A 21169-nucleotide genomic window follows, 5' to 3' on the forward strand; every position below is an offset into this window, starting at 1 on the left:
AAATATGCTGATTTAAGAGATGCAGCTTTCAGTCATCCCCCGGGCTGGCCAACCTGTCCCTCTCGCCCTGTTGTACTGTTTACTCCTGTGCCTCATCTTGGTTCTGTTTCTTCGATGTGCTTGCCACTCTCCTCTGGAATCAATGCCTTCTCGACATTCATCTTTCTTCCATCTTAGTTTGCCTCGGAGAGCATAAAACTTATGCTTCCTCCGGTTCTAGTTCTTCACTCTGCTTGGTCTGACATTGTGTAGTTTCTGTTGCGTTCCGCTCTGTTTCATGTTTAGGACAAAAGTACCATAAAAATTAAGAAAGCAAGTGAATATTTTTGCTTACGGAGTCACAGCGCTCCGTCGCAGATTAGGGTGTGTAATGAGGCGGGGCATATAATAACCAAAACAATACGGAATTTCACAGATTTTTCAGAAATTAAAAAAAAAGGGAACAAGGGATAAGGACTGCATTTAGAATAGTGTTAGCAAAGTATTCTGATTTTACTAAATCAATTCCCTTCCTGTAGTTCACTATTACAGCCTTCCATGAAGATTTGTCCTCGTCCGAGTAAGTCTTCCTCCATTTCCTCTCCGCCTGTCGGCAGATCAATTTTAAGGATTTAAGGTGATCATTATACCAGATGGCTGCCGGTCTTCCTATAATTCTTTATGGGGGCAATGTGGTCAAGCCTAGTTCTAATCTGGTTTTAAACACTTAAATAAAATGCATTGTCATTTACAATGCCAATAGCTCAAAACCTTGCAAATGCGAGACGTACTGCAGTGCAAATGCTTGTTTTACTAATAACAAATTATCAGCATGATGCTTTTCTTGGCCAGAGCCTGGTGCCCACTTCCACACACCCTCTAAAATAACTAAGGCCCCCCCTCCCAATTTGAAGACCGTTGGCCTAATGTGAAAGGCATATGAAACGATTGAACTACTTCTCCCAAATATGGCCTAGAGCCATGTTCCTCGCTTTGACAGCCACACATGGCTTTTGAGATCTCATCCCATGTCCATCTGATAGAGCAGGGTCCCATTTGCCTTGATGCTCGTCCAGATTCCCAGGGAGTTGTTTAAGAATAAAATTCAGGACGCTGAAAAACATCAAGCAAGTAATACGTAAAGGTCCCGATGTGGGTGCAGAGAGGTCCTCACTCTTCTTGTCCATGCTGCACTGCCGATTGATTGCTGTGGCCGGACTGCTACACTACTAAAACACACGCACAGCCATTTCTCCTGAATGCACTCAACAGTTCTCTGCAACCAAGGCAGTGCTAACGATTCACAATAACAATGTCTTAATGCGCTTCATTGTTTAGTCACAACCACTTATGAATTATTAACATTAATGAACATAATACCATGTAATTTAGCATACTGAAGTGAGCATCAGTAGAACAGCACATGCTTTTACTTCTACAGTTTTGTATGGCTTACGGTTTCACTATACATAATTACTCTATGCAAATGAAAGTAAAATCTGGTTACCATGCAACTCAATGCCGAGCCTTTACAAGAAAGAACACATTCATGTCAAATAATCCAAAAATGGAATTTGCCAATGCGGTCTCAAGCGTTAGAGCCTGGTGCTTCAGCGGTGGCTAGCCATCTGCCACGATTAAACATGAAATAATAGCAACTGTTGCTGCAGTACTCACTTCTGGTTGCGACGAACAATGCTCTGTCCCACGTAGGTGCCACTGTGCTTACAAACCAGGCGCACGTATCGGTAGCGCAAGGTCTTGGAGATATTAGTAATGTATGGCAAGGCCACCTGACGCAATGAGGTGAGAGCCTTTAGGCTGGCGATGATGAAAAGAACCTTATGCTTCTCAGACCAGTCATCAAAGAAAGTGCTAAATTGGTGCCAGCTATAGAACTCCTGCCCAAGGCCCATCTCCTCCATCCTCATATACTTGCAGTCGGTGCCTCGAAGGTGAGCAAAGGTCACACTGCAGGAAAGGTAAGAACATCCAACATCATCATTAGTATTACTGAAGACCTTATAAACAAAATTACATCAGTATTGTGAAGAGAACAGGTCATGAATTTACACAAAGTAGTCAACTACCACTTGCTCCAATGGTTACCAAAAACATGTATATCAAAAATACTACTAATGACAGAAGAACAGATAAGACAGGACAACTCCCAAAAAAGACGGTACAATAGATACACCTAGACAATCACTCCAAACGAAGCACACACTCGCAACATACACACTACACTGATGCACATGGACATTAACTCTATTACAATAACACTTTGATTAACATTATATCACATTTATAGAAGAAATTACCTTAAAAGAAAGTAAATTGATTTGCTTGATATTATATATACATATACACAGTTTTTCTCGCTTTTCAGACCAGAGGACCCAAGCACACAGAAGGCAGTACGTTGTGAATAATCTTTATTTTGGCGAAGAAAGTGGACCCATTATATTATAGGTATTTTGGATTTACTCACATCTCTCCTAACTGAATTACTGACAGCCTCTACGGTTCCCCAGCCAGAGAGGAAGAATGCACTCAAGGCTGCAGCAGAATACTTTGAAAATGAGGGAGACAAAGGGACATACAGTGACAAATTGCCTCTACAGTATCATGAGGGATAGCTCAGCACTTGTGAGAGCAACAATGTGGGGGCTTGGGGGGGGGGCAGAGGTGGACAGAGAAACCTACCTTTTCCTGAGTTATACGAGACTAGTGCACAGAGAATGGTATCCCCCATACACTTTAAGTAGGTGGACTGCACTTGTATGCAGTTCATTATTTGATAAGGTGACGAACATATGTATTATATTAATCAACTTGTAATGGAGTGTTTGCTGGTACTGTCTTGCCATTCATATCGCGAGGAACAGCGGCAGTGATCAAATTCACAGGTGCCCTTCAGTGGCGGCTGGTGAAGTTTGAGAATGGTGAACTGAGCTTGGTCTTTCGTGCGAGCAGGTTATGGGGGTGTGGCACGGCATATTTTGGGAGGCCATTTTCTCTGCAAATCTTATTAAAAAATGATGTTTTAACTGCACCACAGTTATTGCTCTATTCTACTGCCCATACGATAGATAGCAAGGTTCAATGTTTCTAGGTGTCAATAGGCCCCAGGATATTCATAGCTAAAAACACATTCACCATAAACAAGGGGACCACCTGTTGCATAAAATCTGCTAAATTCCCTATATGTTACAACATATGGGGAATCATAATGATGTTTACATTTGCAACACATAAGTAACAAAAAGGGGGGAGAGAGAGAGTTGCTGTATGGATTCGTTCTCCCTAAACGTATATGTATAAACAAAGAGAATCCAACTGTGAAAGGAGGGTGTTGGTGTGCCCTACAATGGTGGGGAGCACACAGTGTTTGTAAAATACCCCTCACACACGAAAAGGACCCTTGGTGTCATGCTTCATCATTGGTGTCTTCGCACCCCTCTACGGGGCGCGGCGCATAGGGACAAGTAGGAGCTATTGAGACGTCATCAGCACCGGACGGGGTTAAATTTAGAAGATGTCAATTGTCAATAGTTGATTCAGTGACATTCTATAGGTTTGTTTGGTCACTTAGACGTACTTCGAGTTCCATGGCAGAAATACAAGGAGAGTTTTGGTAAAAACAAACAAACAAACAATCCAGATTAAAATTCTGCATGTCCCAAAGTGTGCATCACGAGAACCAGCAGCACAGAACAATTAAACGATGCAGAGGATTGGACTGGACTGGACTGGAATGGAATGGACAGGCTCTCCATGTCTCCGGTACCAATGGGATGGGACTTTTTCTGAAAGGAGCTGCTCTCCTCTAGGCACTGATATCAGGTATGAATTATTATCCACTATGACAGAAGCACCTCGAAGCCCACTCACCAGTCTGTCGAAGTTGAGGAGGAACCTTTTGCTCAGCAGCTCCTGTCCGGGCTGCAGCCACCAGCAGCTCATGCAGAGGGCAGAGTATCAGCAGCCACGCCCCCATTTCACTCCTTTGGGATATCATCATCATCCTCACAAGTAGCACTGTGGGGAGCAATGAGAGAAGGCGCTGAAGACCACTTGAATTGAGCCTCAGAAATGGAGATACTTAATCAGACAAAAAAGGATCACCCACGGAACAAGAAATAAGAACAAAGGGGTTTTGACTACACTCCCCCATGTGGACATCACCCTGTATCAAGCAGGGTCAGGTATTAAAGATATTATGACCCTATGGGCTGGTAGCGGATCACCACTTGCTGCTCTGGATGCATTGAACATACAAACCAAATGGTTTCCTTTTCAAAACCACAAACGCAATGAAACTCTTTTCACACGTCTATTAGGTTTCACTGTTATTTATTCACACTCTTCGTTTGTCATAGTTTTGCTGATCAAAATTCTGTGTTTACTCTAGTGATGTTACTGAATATTCCATCAATATATCAAATAATTGCTAATTGCGTATGCCTGTACCCAATGCATTCCGTGTCGGATGACCCTATTTCAGGTGTCTATCATAATATAAAGAAATATAAATGTAGGTAAATATCAGCACCTAAGAATTCTAATGAGTAGCATAATCCAATACAAGTGAGCCTGAACAAAGTTAATATATGCAAAATCTGGGCTTAAAAATACAGCTGATGTGTTTGAAATGACATGCACTCCCTATGCCGAGTGCGCTCGGACGTACGTACACAGCTACCCAGATGGTCTCGCCACCATTATACTGCACAAGTTTAAAACCTTACAATCTTAATCCCAATGTAAGAACCGTGAACACGCCATGGTCGGCATATGCCAATTGCTTTCAGTGAAGTTTATCATGATCACATTTCCCTATGAAGCCTAAACCTTATTCCACAATGACAATTAGAATACTGCTCGAGCTAAAAAAAACCTGATGCACGCTTCAGTCCAGTGTAACCAACAACATTAACATGCTGTGGTTGGCGTTTGCCGATTACATTCAGTGATGTTTACCGTGACTGCGTTATCCTGTGCACTGTGATGAAAAATAGATATTGTGCTTCAAGATAAATGCCCGAAGGTTACACTACATACAAGACATTCGCAAAATTATAGAAATACCATACTGCTTCAGCCCGCGGCCCGGTATACAAACCACTATGGAGCATGCTGCGATCTCCATTTCAACTAACCAAATGCAACCGCGCTGCGAGGGGAAACCCACGGAGGGTGATGACGATAACCTCTTACGTTAGCGTGAAAGGATTTAAAGGTCCAGGGTACAAAAACGTCAATGTTACGAGTGTACCTCCTATATTAACAGCAACTCAGCATGCTGGGCTGCAAAAACGTAAAAGAAAGTTCCCCTCAAACACACATCAAACACAAAAGCGGAAAAAAACAGTAGTTGGGCGCTGCTGCTTCCGGACTAAACGGAAGTCAGTATCGGATCAACAGCCAGTAAAAACCCAGCTAACAAGAGTGTTGTAAAAAATGTATCTAGGACCCTATTTAAATATTCCCGATTCATGCCCTTATGTGGTTATAACAAAACATATCCTTATAAAGGCATAAGAATCACATCCATATTTAGTCATAGCCAATGCAGTCCAAATACGGCAAGGCTACTCCCATAGACTCCTATAAAGTACAACGCGTTCTTTAACCAAACCAAGCCTCCAGCAGCCCGGGAATTCCCACTGCTTTTGTTTTGATTTGAACAAGAACTCCTGGAGTCCAGAAAGAACTGTAAGTTCTTAGTGACGTCTTATGTCCAACCTTACGTCAAACTCTGCACCTTCCAGGTATAAATATACCAACGTTTGCCTTAAGCAAACACACGGTGGTTTGGAGCAGAGCGGCTATCTACTTGCCCGACGCCCAGCTGATGCGAGAGCCGAAGGAAGCCGACCCTCCCATTGACGCACTGAGAGAGAGACGCTGTCTTTTCTCCTGCCGAGAAATCCAGCTCCAGTGTTTCCAGTCACCCTTGCGGGTTGCTGGGAAATAGAGTCCTGAGAAAGAGATACAAGACCTCCTTCATTCTATAACCAAGGTGTGGAGCTGATTAGATCCTTAGTTTTTGCCAAGAATCTGAATCAAGAATTCTCTATCTTAACTTAAACTGCAGCTCACTTACTCCTTCCCACGTACTAGGCTTAGGTTAGGTACACCTGGGTAGGCGTATCTTAGAAGCACCAGTTGAGTACGTTTAGTCAATGATTTTATGTATGTATATATTTTATCCATTTTAAGTATCATATGGCTCAGAAACCAGATCAATGCTTTTACAGTATTATTTCATAATACTACTTTTACTGTACGCACTTTACTTCATGATAAGTATTGCAATTGTGGCAATTCACTTCTCTTGCATGAGAAAGAGGACTGCTCAATAAATAACACCTTTTATTGAAAACGCCCATCTCTCTATTTCTCTGCACTCTGGTGAAACTAAGTATGCACGATTGACTGAGTGAAATAGCTGCCTATTGTTTTCACACTACTCCTTGTTCTGGAGGGAGCAAAGTTGTCATGTTTATGCAATTGTCAGAAACTAATCCCTTCTTGTCTAATCAGGAAAGTTAACTCCTTCCTGTTCATTCGAGAAAGTTTCTAGTGACCTCTGAGCTAGCTGGCATTCATAATTAAGTCCAACATATTCAGTAGAGACCTAGTCGACCTCAGTCCTACGTCTAAACTATTGTTTATGTTATTCCAATGCGCAGAGCCTATTGGGAATATAGGAACTACACTACAAGAGGTATGCCAACGTTAAACAAATGGCGAGCAGCAGGAGATATTACCCGGCAATAGGCAGAGTTTCACCCAACATATAGATTACTATAGCATGCGCTGCCTAGGAGAGACCTAAAAAATTATGTGTTTGCGTGAGTGCAGCCTGTGATTTAAAAAAAACTTTAAACAGCAACCTTTGTTTTCATTTTGGAGATGGTAGAGGGCGAAAGTAAAAGGGATGGAGCCCCAATGCCCTGGACGAGAAAACGCCACTGGCCACAACGTTGCGCTTTAACTTTAAATACATTTTTTTTTCTTCAATAAGCCATACCTCTGTAGATTTAACATGGTGGCTGCGTGCCTTTCTTTTGTGCTGCGGGGCTAGCTCAAAACAACTTTTTCAAAAATGTCTTTTTTCCGGCCACAGCAAAATGTGTGCTATTGTCAGCAGTTCGGTGGCGTCTAATGTTTTCCGTAGGTGACCGTGTTGCCTCATCGTAACTCCAAAACTTTTCCCTTCTTGCGAACCTCTAGCCGAAAGCTTTTGGGTGAGTAAAGTCACTGAACTAAAAAGTAAAGATCATTGGGAGCATAAAGAGAGTAAGTACGTGTAGCGCAGTGCGCTTGTAATAAAGGGGTGATGTGTTTTCAGCTCTTCATTGCCGTGGTTCGACCTGTTATTAGCACAGTAGTTCCAGTCTTTCCTCCGATGTGAGCCCCTTGCTCTAACAAACTCCCCGGTGCTCTGCAGCAAGTTGAAAAATGTTTATTTAAATGAGGCACTCTTCTCTAAAGCCTTGCCAATTTGATCAGGTTTACTCACTGCCAGAAAATACTGTGGGCTCTTCCTTTGAAATCATAAATGTCTCTTGTGGGTGGGCCGTTCTCATAGGTGGCCGTGTTCTTTCCAGACCAAACTTGAAAATTACCAATTTAAAGTACAAAGCATGGCTCAATACTAAAGGTACAATATTTAGCTTTTTACCTGGAAGCAATGTGGCAGCCATGCAAGACACTGCCTGCTCACTGTGTAGCCACAGATGCGCAGACCAACATCTATGTTATTTTATGATAGACGTCTCATTGCACTAACAACGAATGGCAACCCAGCATGCATTCCACTGGAAGGGGTATGAAGGAGTTGCATCTCTGGTCACATTTAATTTGGTTTTCGGACTAGTAGCACTTATTTATGTTGTTGTTTTGGCTTGTCACTACGACAGGCCAAACACTGCACCAACACTCTCGCCCTGTTCAAGAAACTCTCCAACAGACGCACCAACAAGAATGCCATCTGGTTCACCGCAGACCTCGAGACCTCCAAGCAAACCTGCCGAAAACTAGAGAAATAAATGGCAAAAAGAACAGACGCCGGAGAACAACGCAGCCCACAAGAACGCCATCCGCCAACACCATCACCTCATCAGATCCGCCAAAAGGACCTCCTTCCAGAACCGCCTCGACAACAATGCACACAACAGCAAAGAGCTCTTCAACATCGTGAAGGAACTCTCCAACACCAGCTCCAACACGAACGACATCCCAACACCGCAATACCTGTGCAATGCCCTGCCACCTTCTTTCATCTCAAGATCACCGACATCCACGACAGCTTGGACAACTCCACCACCCCAACAGCACCTCAGATCCCACAGCCACCACCACAACGACCCCCTGCTCACCTGGACCAACATCAACAACGAGGACACCATCAAAATCATGAACACCATCCACTCCGGCTCCCTGTCAGACCCATGCCCTCACCACATCTTCAACAAAGCCAGCACCACCATCGCACCCCATCCCCGAAAAACCATCAACATCCCCTTCGAGACCGCGACCTTCCCGAAGAGCTGGAAGCACGCCGAGATCAAAGCCCTGCTCAAGAAACCCAAGGTGGATCCAAGTGACCTCAAGAACTTCCGTCTCATCTCGCTGCTCCCGTTCCCGGAGAAGGTCATAGAGAAAACAGTCAATAAACAGCTGACACGCTACCTCAAGGAGAACAACATCCTGGACCCGTCCCAGTCCGGGTTCCGCAGCAACACAAACTGCCCTCAGCGCCGCCACCTATGACATCAGGGCCCTGCTTGACAACGGCGAAACCGCAGTCCTCATCCGCTGCCTTCGACACGGTCTGCCACCGCACCCTATGCACACGCCTCAACAACGCAGGGATCCGAGAAAAGGCTCTGGATTGGACCACCTCCTTCCTCTCCGGCAGAACCCAGAGCGTCCGCCTTCCCCCCCTTCTGCTCCGAAGCCACCGAGATCATCTGCGGCGTACCCCAAAGATCATCCCTCAGCCCGACACTGTTCAACATCTACATGGCCCCGCTCGCCCACGTCGCCAGACTGCATGACCTCAACATCATCTCCTACGCCAACGACACACAGCTGATCCTCTCCCTCAACAAGGACCCCCTCACCGCCAAAACTAACCTCCCCGAAGGGATGAAAGCCGCCACAGCCGTCTGAAGCTGAACCCAGACAAGACGGAGGTCCTCATCCTCGGCTCCACCCCCTCAGCCTGGGACGACTCCTGGTGGCCGACTGCCCTGGGAGATGCACTGACACCCACCGACCACGCTCCCAACCATCCTCGACTCAACGCTCTCCATGACCAAGCAAGTCAACGCTGTCTCCTCTTCCTGCTTCAACCTCTGCAGGCTCCGCAAGATCTACAGGTGGATCCCCACCAACACAAGAAGAACAGTCAACCAGGCCCTCATCCGCAGCAAGCTGGACTACGAAACACCGTCTACGCGGGAGCGCCGGCCAAACTGCTGAAACGACTACAACGCATACAGAACGTCTCCGCCCGCCTGATCCTCAACATCCCCCGACACAGCCACATTACACCCCACCTGTGAGACCTGCACTGGCTCCCCGTCAACAAGAGGATTAGCTTCAGGCTCCTCATCCACGCACACAAGGCACTCCATGACACAGGACCAGCATACCTCAACAGTCGACTCACCTTCTACACCCCCGAACCGCCAGCTCTACTCCGCCGACCTCGCTCTCGCCACAGTCCACAGCATCCGAAGAACGACCTCCGGCTGCAGATCGTTCTCCCACCTCGCCGCCAAGACCTACTAACCTTCAGGGGCGACTCAAGACCTGGCTATTTGAGCAGTAGCAGTACCCCCCCACACCCCCCCCCCCCCCAGCGCCTTGAGACCCTCACGGGCGAGTAGTGCGCTTTATAAGTGCCATGATGTATTGGTGACATTTCCTTTGATTCTGTTATTCAGTTTTGTGGTCTGATCTTCCTGTGGCTGGTGAAGATAATGCAGGCCCATTATTTGCCTCTTATCTCAGAATACACTTGCGATCTGAATGCTAGATCCCTCCAGGGCCAAGCAACTACACATGGCGATGGATTTGCCACAGGCAGGGGCTAGGTTAGTGATTAATTACCTGTGTATCACACATTAAACAAATCATATAGGGGGCACTGCTCTACTTGGGCCAAGCCTTGCTCCTTACCAGGAAACCACATACTACATGGAAAACAAAGATAGTGTTGCGAGCCGTGCAATATTAAATAATTTGTCTGACCGCTGGCAGGAGTTGATATTCCCCCTTCCTGTTCCCCTCCCTTGAAGCAGTCATAATTCACTAGGTCTGTAAGCACCTGTATTGTGTAGTACACACTTTAAACAGTTATTTCTAGCATTATTTAAGAGCAACTTCAGGTAGAAGTTATTAACCCTGCAACATCTCATTTATGCTGCTTACGACGCCTTATGGCCATAGTTAGAAACAACTTGCTTTTGTACCTACTAATGTAACTGATCCCTTCCAGCTACGCTGTGAGATTGAAAAGTTCTTCAGAAAAGTGCGGTTACACTTTCTTTCTCCCCTTCTCTTCAACCTCTACATTCACCCTCTTATCTCTTCCCTTCTTGAGCTGGGGGTCTCTGTGTATGACTACTCTGACTACCTCCAGCTCGTCTTTGATCTTTCCTCTTCTTCTCACTCTCTATCCTTTTTTCACTCCACCATGGTCTTTATTTCTGGGTGGATGAGCGCCAACCACCTCAGGCTCAATCCAGATAAGACTGAGCTTGTCCTGATTGGCGGCTCATCCAGCCCCTGGTCCCCTGCTTTCTGGCCTTCCATTCTTGGCCCTTCTCCCACCCCCGTTCCCTCCGTTAAAACTCTGGGCATCAAGGTCAGACAGGACCTGTCCATGCATGGCCAGGTCAGTGCCGTGGTGTCCTCCTGTTTTCTCTCCCTCCGGATGATCCGGAAAATCTCTCGTTTTTTTTCTTTTGACTCCCTTAAAATCATTATTTCTGCCCTTATTACCTCCCGCCTTGATTATGGCACTAGCTTGTTCGCTGGCATTCCTGCCTATGAATCCCGCCGCTTACAAGCTATCCAAAATCAGGCTGCCCGTCTCATCTTTCACTTGCCCAAAACCCATCACATCACTCCCGTCCTCAAATCCCTCCATTGGTTGCCCATTTTTCAGAGATCTTTGTTCAAATTGGGGTGCCTTGTCTATCGGGCCCTTGATCACTCTGCACCGGCTTTCATCAATTCTCTGATTTCCCTTCACACCCCTGCCCGCACTCTCCGTTCATCATCTTCTGCCCTCCTCACTGTTCCCCGTTTTCACAAATCTCGCACTGGTGGAACCCGTTTCTCTGTTCTTGCCCCCCGGTTCTGGAACTCTCTTCCTCTTTCTATGCGCTCGATCCCTATTTTCTCACACTTCCGTAAAGCGCTAAAAACTTTTCTGTTTGCCCTGGCCTACCCCCGCTAATCCTCCTGGCCCTGTCTGTCCGGTTCTTTAGAGCTTCTTTGTAGTGTGGAGGGGCTCCCAAGATACCATCATCAAATTCCAAACATGGCTGAATAATCAGAATCCTTACTTGAGGTTTACTGTTGAGTACAGCAAAAATGAAATACCCTTCCTAGACATTACTATCTTCCCTGTGGAAGGACGACTTGGCAGCAAGCTCCATCGTAAACCAATGGCACGCAATTCCCTGTTGACTTTCTCTAGTCATCATCCAAGGTCATTGCGAGAAAATCTACCTGTCGGACAATTCCTGAGGATTCGCCGGAATTGTTCAGATATATCTGACTATAACATCTATGCAAAAGATCTGGCCTTGAAGCTACAGGAACGGGAGTATCCAAGCTGCCTGATTAAAAGAGCACAGAAGAGAGCTCGAAACAATCATCGAGGAGCTCTGTTGGATCCTCCGACAGAAAAACCACCTTTGGGAAGACTCACTTTTGTGACAAGATTTAATACTCTATCTACCAAAGTACAGAAAACAGTGAGAAAGAACTGGAGGATCTTGAATATAGCAGGTTCTGAGATTCAGGCTCCACTTTTCTCATTCAAAAGAGGTCCTAGTATAAGGGATAGCCTAGTACATACCAGGCCACGGTCCCACGGAACAGAACTATCACCTGTAAATACTTTATGGAACTTGCCACCTGTACAGGGCCACTATCCGTGTGGACAATGCTCTGCCTGCCCTCAAACAAAGAAGACCCTAACCATTGATATAGGAACTCAGAGACCATGGGTCCTGAAAAGTCATACTAATTGCAACTCAGAAAAACTGATTTACTTAATCACATGTCCATGTTCCCTGCGGTATGTGGGGATGACCACCAGGAGAATAAAATTGAGGATAAACGAGCATAAGAGCACCATTCGGTGCAACAAACAGGCAACCAGACTGACAAACCATTTTATTCAGATGAAACACACTCCTGAACAAATGAATAGGACAGTTCTGGAAAAACCGTGGATACCACCACCTATCACAGACAGCACAAGGTTTCTCTTCGTTAGAGAGCAGAAATGGATTTACAGACTTAAAAGTGACACACAGGGACTGAATGATGAAATACCGTGGATATCCATCTAAGATCTACTGTTCTATTCATTAAACGAACCATTAGTCCTAGACATGTTTTGAATCCACATAAAGTCAAATCAAGTCAGAAAGTCAAATCAACAGAGTACTAAATAGATTGCCAACTTTCTATTAGTCACATTTTGGTTCAGATTGTTTTATCCAAATGTTTCTCTATACTTGGAACTTTCCTTTAGGACATGTAGGGTGATTCTTGTGAGTCAGCACTACCACATTATGAATGAGCATTACAGCAACCAGTTCCGCTTCCCTGCATAGTTGATCAACCTACATCCCTACATAGACAATTTACCTTGAAAATGACATTGCTCCTGTCCATTTGGCGTGGTTCATGTGGTTGGTATGTCGAATTGAGTGCAATAGAGTTCCTGTCACGACTCTACATTAAACACCTAGGCGTTACTACATGGTCCAGTAGATCATTGATAGGTCTCTATAACTTTTCTGCAATTTCGTCATGTTGCTTGACATACTTTTTAATGCATCCTTTTCACTGCCGCCCTCTGCCATATGATTGCTTAATGCATAATCAACGGATGTTCTTTTCTTATTTTTTATATTGCAGTAGCAGCATGTTTAATAAATCTCTGCGCTAGATTATACCACGGTATCGTAATACTTTTCTGCTGCAATATCACATCAGCCCATACGACGGGTTTTTTGAGCCGACAGGGCTAATACACTAATATTCTGAGCCGCTTCCCGCTATTGGCCACAGCATTGCCCAATCAGCAATCGCTGGCTTTTGTTTGCTAACAGTGAAGCAGCAGAGCATCGGGATGCTGTGAACGCATCCGGTAAACTTTGGCTATAGAGACGCTTCTGTACTAACTATTTCACCCTTTTGGGCATCGCTGTATCGAGCTTTGGTGAAGTTCTTTCTTTTATGAGGGATCCAAAGCCAACAATTGTAGTATGCCCTACGCTAGTTTAATGCTTGAGTTAGGTAGCGGACCACGATGTAACATGCAATACGTGGTGCCCCTTCCTGGTCCGCATGATCACGTGTTTTGCCAAGATATTGTGATTGGTTAATACACACTAGAAACAACGCACCTCCTCACTCAGTCGGTACCTCCCCCCTTGGCTTAGGACGAGGCCAGAGGTACCAACGGAGAGGTAAGAGATAGCAGGAAATTTGGGCGCCGTGCAGTACCACAGCGGGTCTTTTCTTTCCTGTTGTTGTCAGAATGCTTAGATTGAACCCTATTCTGCTAAAGGGCTCCTTATTGAAGTGCTACCCTGCCATACTTTCCTAAATATTTTTTCAATTAGTTTCCTAAATATATCAAGATTGAAACATATTAGGATTGCAATCCATCAGAGGTTAAGTTGGCAGTTTGGTGAAATCTATGTCAGATTATTAACAAAATCAACACACCATGTCGTCGCTAGATGTGGGTTCAGTGGATCAGGCCGTCGGTGGTTTTTCATAAATTAAATGCCAAGGTTCTATCAAACTATCGAGTAAATACAGTGAACAAATGGGGTTTGGTATCTCCTACAGTTAGAACCTATAATACCATTGAATCATTATTATATATTTTTTTCACTGATTTAGAGCGGGCCTCCATTTCCTGAGCAGTGGCCAGGAGAGGTGGGGCTTACTCCCAAGGATCATTGGGTGAGTTATATTAAGTTTTGTTTCACTGATCAATCAAACGATCTCTTGAAGTTATACGTAAGAGTTACATCTAACATAAGGTTAGAAATCGTTTTCTTTGTGTCTGTTACATGCACAATTTTCTTTGTTTGTAAATCTTTCAGGAAAGAATCCAATAGGATTTTGAACCGGATAAAGAGACCCAAACACACCCTGAACCCCCAAATTAACCCTTGCACACCAAACAAACACACCCTAAACCCTAATATTAACCCTTGTACCCTAAAACCCAAACACACCCTAAACCCTAAATGTAACCCTGGTACCCCAAAACCCAAACACAACTGAACCCCCAAATTAACCCTTGCACACCAAACACAAACACACCCTAAACCCTAATATTAACCCTTGTACCCTAAAACCCAAACACACCCTAAACCCTAAAATTAACCCTCGCACCCCAAACATGCTCTAAACCCTTAAATTACACCTGGCCCCCCAAAACACAACCCCACCCTCAACCCTAAAATGACCATGTACGCCCTAAAATCCAAAAGCCCTACAAACCCCCAAACTTTTTATGAATGCGGAATGCCGGGAGGCGCTGCTGTGATATGATACTTTCTGTACCCCCAGGCTGCACTTCCTTCATAGAGTATTTCCATAAACACATAGTTTTAGTGGAATCCGATTGTTAGACTCTTTAAACAACTGCGGACAGACCTGCTCGAGGAATAGGTCTTGCAAAGTAAAACAAGCTTTGTCGTCATGGTGACTGCCGCATTCACTTCATCACAATACTAAAATACATTTTTAAAAAGCAGTTGCCTCGAACACAATGCCAAAATCACCTACTGTAAACCATCAGTCTGCCGGCTGGCTGAGACTCGAACCGCAGATCCTCAATCCTCTCACCTTTTCATATACCGGAAGCCGGTGGATTCCTCTAGCAAAAGCCTACGCACATCCGGGAGCGCCGGAAGTGACGTCTTTGTTCTGCGGCAAGAACGAAGACTGCCGTGAGTGCAATGGCCATTAAAGGGACAGATGGATTGGCATCGGTCTCTTTATTTTTCCAACTCCACTTCCTTCATCGATTCCAGCGAATACTCAGGTAAGTGCTGCAGCTGTTAAAAAAGAGCAGCATCGATCCTCCGCTCTCGGTCCCAGCTGCTTAATTTCCGTCCCAGACCAGCTTCCTCATTTTTCGGAAAGCACGAGTTTTCATTAAGGGGGCAAATTCAGACGCAGCTCCCTGCATGTGTGTGCTTCGTACGTGTTATAATGAATGCCTGCGTTGCAATGTGTGTGTATTATGTGTGTTTGTTTGTCTTTATCAGCCTGCCTGCTTGTTTAATATGCACCTTTTGTGTTTGAGCATGTGTATTTTTGTGTATGTGTGACGTAGTGCGTGCCTGTGAAAGTTGTGGAAAATTGCAAAAAGCCTAAAAAATGTGTTTTACAGCAAGTTCTTCGCCGTAAGGAAAAATAAATTACTGCCCGGATATTGTTGGTTCCAAGTGCACCTGCGTGTATTCAAGATTCTTGACCAAATGGAACAGTTTTCGATCTACTGAAAAGTTGTCAATCAAAGAAGGCTAAACACATTTATTTATGTGAATATTGTATATTGTTGAGCATTACTTGTGTCCTTGCAACTTGTCATTACTAAAACACTGGCAGTTTTCATGGATGCGTTTCAAAGCATAAGGATAAATGCTTCAAATAACTTACCCGTTGTAATGCTGGTTCCTTATTTTGTTTGCTATTTGTGTAATTGAGAGGCCTGGTTGCCTGTGGCGATTGAGGTTTACGCCCTATTTAGGAAACGTAGTCCGACGCATTCCAACATCTTGCAATATCTACTTTCGCAAAACAGGCTATCGTTCTGGTTTCGTTCCATGTGCATGCAATGTTTTTAACTCTGTATATATTATTGAGACAGGGCCAATTACGTATTCCCTGTTTGCGCTAATTTACCTTGACCGCTAAGATCTCTGTAAAAATGAAGCAGGTCTTGTTACATCTGCCACTATCGATCCCAGACATATATTATCAAGTTACAACCTGACCTACTGCTAAAGTACTGAGGCAGAGGGATCGAGCCCTGAGATAAATCACATTTCTCTCTCCTTCTCCTCCTTTTCTCTCTCTCTCTCTCTCCTCTCTCTTATATTCTCTCTCTCTCTCCTTTCTCTCTCTCCTCTCTCTCTCTCTCCTCTCTCTCTCTCTCTCTCTCCTTTCTCCTTCTCTCCTCTCTCTCTCTCTCTCCTCTCTCTTATATTCTCTCTCTCTCTCTTATATTCTCTCTCTCTCCTTCTCTCTCTCTCTTATTCTCTCTCTCCTTGTGCACTCTCTCTTATTCTCTCTCCCTTCTCGCTTCTAGCATTCAACTGCCTCGGATCATGTGTTAAATATTTATAAGGTGAAAGCACGCACAAGTTGCAGTAACGCGTGCCTTCCCCATTGATTGAGATCTTATAAGAGGTTTCCCCATGCCCTCTTCACATTTGAACTGCGGGTACTGCATGTGTCAACGAGGTATGGGATCCCTTTATGTTAAATTGCATCTCTTACCAAACTTCCAAACACCTCTGGCAAAACACTTATAAGGTCCCAGAGGGGAGGCCTATTGGCTATGCCAATGCTTTTGCTTTATGTATTTGCCATTGTACTGCCTTTTGTTTAATTTATAAAGCTATTACATATTGCACAATTAACGTACAATACTACTAGCAAAGCTAATATCTTTAGCTTAATAAAAGGTGGAACCTATTGCATTTTTAACGCTTGTCCTTTCATGTTGGGTGTGCCGGTGGGCAGAGGGTAGCAGGCATCTGACTCTCTATGCATCTGTGGGGATAGGTAACTTAATTTCCCGTCGCAAACCCCAGTGTGAAAGTTCACTTATTGATAGTTCTTCTATTTCTCTTATAATGCCTCTACTTTGCTATTACTATTTTCCTGAGCAGCAAGACCTAAGCATACACTCTGGCTCTCCAAAAATAAAGTTGATTATTAGGCAATTTCCTCAATGGCCTTCAGTGCATGCCCAAACACTTCTTTGTAGTCCAAAATCTAGGCATATTAGATAGAAATTGCACCAGGTCAGTGTACTTTTTGGGGTGCTTTTCTACAATTAAATCTGTTAATTAGTTTGATATGCTTTGTATTTTACCTCTGAAACTTAAACCACACACAAACTAATTCCTGATTTTTATATCTAGCAGGACATAATCATGGCTTAATTCAACGTCCTGTTTTTCACTTGCGATCATTCTGTGTGTGTTCGAAAAGATACACAATAAGTTTGCAACTGCAGGATAACGCTACAAATTACCAACCTGTTTAAGTAAAAACCTACATTTGTGGTTAATTAATCCAATAATGGACAGTAAAAATGAACATGCATGTCCCCACATATGCCTTGGATTGCTCTCCAGAGACAAATGTAACACTTACGAAAAGGACTCAAACGTTTAGCTTGTGGCACTACTATAAGGCAGCCATTTTTGGGTAAACTATTATATTTAGGCAACTTTTTTCAGGAGGTTCAAGTTCAGGCTTACAATGTGTACTGTCTATTAAGGAAAACTTACTTACTTGGTTATGGATAGATTGTACACTTGTCCTTTATTAACAATACCTCTTTATTTATATATTATGGCTAGAGCGTGAAGATATATTGCATGTGGTCAATGTGTTCTTTCCTGTTTTGAAGTTTATATGTAAATATATATTTTTTTCTCTTGCTTTTTTTTTTTAGTGAAGAAACAGTGTCTTAATGATTCAGGATATTTTTCAAGAGATAATTGCAAGCTATTCTGGCACAACAGAGGGTCTAAAACAGGTGTTACTTCAAAGGGCACTGGAGAAAAAGCAGATGTTAATGGACTGTGGCAATCGGGGAAGCGCTGGTAGACTTAAGAGGTTGTTACGCGAACTACTAGAGGAAGAAATTGCAGAGAAAAGATGCAAGGACAAAAAAGCCAAGCAGAGTGGACTGGATTATATAACAGTTGGTAACAAAGCTCATGCTGAAAGCACAACTTCTCAGCCTGGTGATGCATGTTCGCGGATGAATTTTCAGAAACTTGAAAACCTGGCCCTTTTAGCAGGGATGGCTAGTGTCCTTCATCAAAAATCCACAACAAAAAATGACGCATCAGACTGTGAAAATGAACTTGTCTTGGAGTCCCCGCTTTACAACCATAAAAGTATACAAATTATTAACACCGCATTCAATAAAAGAGATATATACAATTTTAAAATCACATTTCTAAAACACACAAATTCATTTTAATCTCCTCAAAGTATTGTGTTTCTATCCACATAGCTTCTACCCTTTTGTGGCTCATTCTCCTCGTTCATGTAACACCTGATCATCTCAATTCTCAATGCATTTAAGGAACTCTTTGACTTTTTTTATATATATTCCCATGGCACAAGCTATGTCTAAGTTAATCATTTCCAGTAAAAGGTTTACTGCTTGCATCCTATTTTGAATATCATACTTTTAAAATCGGACCTAAAAACTCTTTGAATTTCCAAAAACGTCTGATAATCTATTAAAATATGTATAATATCACATGTTGTTCCTAAAGTGAAAGTGCATTTCCCTTTATTATTTATCATGGAACTTTTTAGCCCTTGGTTCGCTTGACATGGGTTTATTACAATTCTTAGCCTTAACACTTCTCGCCTTAATGGGCAGCTAGATAGCCTGTCAATATAGGGGAAGTGTAGTTCCTTTTGCCACGCTGTGGCCATATGGAGAACTGAGCTTTTCCTCAAGAGGTAATCTTGGTCCTGTACTCGAGATATTTATTTTTCAAGGATCCTAAGTTCCCTCTTGTCTATCTTGAGTCGAAGGGACTGGGGGCACAGCTTAAACTTTAACATACTACACGCTTTCTCTTTTGCCCTACTTATTTCACTGTTTATAATTTGATTCCCACACCATTGTCAGATTTTGTGTTCATCACCCGAACTCAAACGTTGCCAAGATCGTAGAAGTGCCATGCAAGCTGTTATACCCCATGAGTTGATGCCCAGTTCTAGCCTCGCTGCCTGTACCATTGACGATTTTGGAAGAGAGAATAGATGTTTCAAGTTATTTCCCTCCTCCAAGTCCCACCGATTTTTGCCCCTCAAGTAAAGAACTTCTGCGCCATACAAAAATTGGGGTGGAATTATTGCAGAGTAAGCTTTTAGAACCAGTCTATTGGACATTTCACCATACACACTATTAAATCTTTTTACACCCTTCACTGAGGTCGCTCTCCTCAGTTTTAGTGCGTCGAGATGGGTATGCCATTGCTAGCTTCTCTCAAACCACATCCCCACATATCTATATTCTGTTACTTTTTCCAACTTTTCGGTCCCCAAATACCAAGAAAACCCCGTTTTCCTTCTACCGAAACATAAGATCTTAGTCTTTTCCATGTTAACCACTAGTCTTTTGACCTGACAGTATTCTTTAAACATGTTTAATTTTCTTTGTAAACCAATTTCCGTCTGGTCCATGATTACCAGGTTTAATCTGATATAAATGTTTGATGTTGTAGTGTAGTTCCTATATTCCCAATAGGCTCTGCGCATTGGAATAATATATTCAGCAGTGTAGACGTAGGACTGAGGTTAACTAGGTCTCTACTGACTATATTAGACTTAAGGTTTGCCAGCTAGCTCAGAGGTCACTAGAAACTTTCTCGAATAAACGAGGAGGAGTTTAACCTCCCTGGATAGACAAGAAGGGATTAGCTTCTGACAACCATAAAACATGACAACTTTGCTCTCCCTGAGTACGAGTGTATCTCTAGAGTCGTGTGAAAACAAAAGACAGCTATTTTACTCAGTCAAATGTGCGTACTTAGTTTCACCAGAATGCAGAGAAAAGCAAGAAATAAAAGGTGTAATTTATTGAGCAGTCTTCTTCCTCATGCAAGAGAAATGAATTGCCACGATTGCAATACTCATAGTAAAGTAAAGTGCGTACAGTAAAAGGAGGATTATAAAATAATACTGTAAAAGCATTGATATGGTTTCTGAGCCATATGATACTTTAAAATAGATAAAATATATACATACATATATACATTGACTAATCGTACTCAACTGGTGCTTCTAAATACGCTTACCCCGATGTACCTGACCTAAGCCTAATACGTGGGAAGGAGTAAGTAGCAGTTTGTTACGTTTGTTTTGCCAAGAATCTGACTCAAGAATTCTCTGTAAGGGTTTAGTCAGTTCCGTACCTGGGTAAATAAAAAGCAGGAGGTCTGGTATCTCCCTCTCAGGACTCGATATCCCAGTCACCCGCAAGGGTAGGCTGGAAACGCCGGAGCTGGATTTTCACGGCAGGAGAAAAGACAGCGTCTTTCTCAGCGCGTCAAAAGGGCGTCCGTGGGCTCTCGCATCAGCTGGGCTCTCGGGCAAGTAGATAGCTGCTCCAAAATCACCACCGTGTGTTTGCTTAAGGCAACATTGGTATATTTATACCTGAAAGGTGCCGGGTTTGACGTAAGGTTGGACATAAGATGTCAATAAAGATGTCACTAAGAACTGGCCATTCTTACAGTGCTTTACAGGAGTTCTAGGACGAAATCAAAACAAAGGCAAGGGGGATTTCCCAGGTTGCTGGAGGCTTGGTTTTGTTTAGAGATCTTGGTGTGCTTTCTAGGGGGCCGGAGGAGTAGCCTTGCTTAATTTTTTTTTTCTTCGATTCTATATAGCGCGTTATAACCTGGGGGTCTCTAAGCGCTTTGTCAGATACGCACAGCAGACATTCAGAGGGCTATCCGAAAGTTTACAGCCCCATCCAGGCTTGTTGGAAGAGCACAGTTTTTAATTTCTTCCGGAAGCACAGCAGATTGGTTTCTTTCCGTAATTCCACTGGTAGCTTGTTCCAGGCTGTTGGAAGGGTACTAGAGATAGCGCGGCCGCCAACTGTGGCCAGCCTAAAACG

General features: G+C 43.6%; 1 long non-coding RNA gene and 1 pseudogene across 2 annotated transcripts in view; one reads left to right on the forward strand and one right to left on the reverse strand.

Moving 5' to 3' along the window:
- Nucleotides 1-15149, reverse strand: part of LOC144770365 (uncharacterized protein ZSWIM9-like) — a 52290-nt pseudogene extending 37141 nt beyond the window's left edge. Inside the window, exons 1-3 of the transcript XR_013598871.1 lie at nt 15058-15149; nt 3874-4020; nt 1657-1950 (exon numbers count right to left, since the gene is read on the reverse strand). The product of XR_013598871.1 is annotated as an uncharacterized protein ZSWIM9-like (transcript). The remainder of the gene's footprint in view (nt 1-1656; nt 1951-3873; nt 4021-15057) is intronic.
- Nucleotides 15150-15188: 39 nt separating this feature from the next.
- LOC144770366 (uncharacterized) lies at nt 15189-18790 on the forward strand. The gene is made up of 2 exons (XR_013598872.1): nt 15189-15316; nt 17969-18790. It is a non-coding gene; the product is annotated as an uncharacterized LOC144770366 (long non-coding RNA).
- Nucleotides 18791-21169: the final 2379 nt, after the last annotated feature.

This window comes from Lissotriton helveticus, chromosome 7 (genome assembly GCF_964261635.1).
Source record: "Lissotriton helveticus chromosome 7, aLisHel1.1, whole genome shotgun sequence".
Classification (NCBI taxonomy): domain Eukaryota; kingdom Metazoa; phylum Chordata; class Amphibia; order Caudata; family Salamandridae; genus Lissotriton; species Lissotriton helveticus.